Consider the following 597-nt stretch of genomic DNA (forward strand, 5'->3'; position numbering starts at 1 on the left):
CTTGCACATTTGCCTAAAGGACATTTGCCTAACACTGACTGCCTCTACCAATAAGTTAATGCCAAGGGCAAAAAGCCACTGTAATATTGGTCTTTTTTATTTTATTTTATTTTATTTTATTAAATCGTAGCTGTGTACATTAGTATGATCATGGGGCACCATACACTTGGTTCATAGACCGTTTGACACATTGTCATCACACTAGTTAACATAGCTTTCCTGGCATTTTCTTAGTTACTAATATTGGTCTTGATTTCAAAGCAACCTACCTGTACTTCTCTATTCTTTTTTTTTTGAGACAGAGTCTCACTTTGTCATCCTCGGTAGAGCGCCATGGCGTCATAGCTCACAGAGACCTCAAGCTCATGGGCTCAAGCGATTCTCTTGCTTCAGCCTCCCAAGTAGATGGGACTGCAGGTGCCTGCCACAACATCTGGCTGTTTTTTGTTGTAGTTGTCATTGTTGTTTAGCAGGCCCGGGCAGGGTTTGAACCCGCCAGCCTGGGTGTATGTGACCCGCGCCCTAGCCACTGAGCCTGCCTGATTCCATGTTATTCTCACTACATGTGCTTTCAAGTCTCTCTGCTGCTCGTTTTAG

The sequence above is a fragment of the Nycticebus coucang genome, chromosome 2 (assembly GCF_027406575.1).
Source record: "Nycticebus coucang isolate mNycCou1 chromosome 2, mNycCou1.pri, whole genome shotgun sequence".
Lineage (NCBI taxonomy): Eukaryota > Metazoa > Chordata > Mammalia > Primates > Lorisidae > Nycticebus > Nycticebus coucang.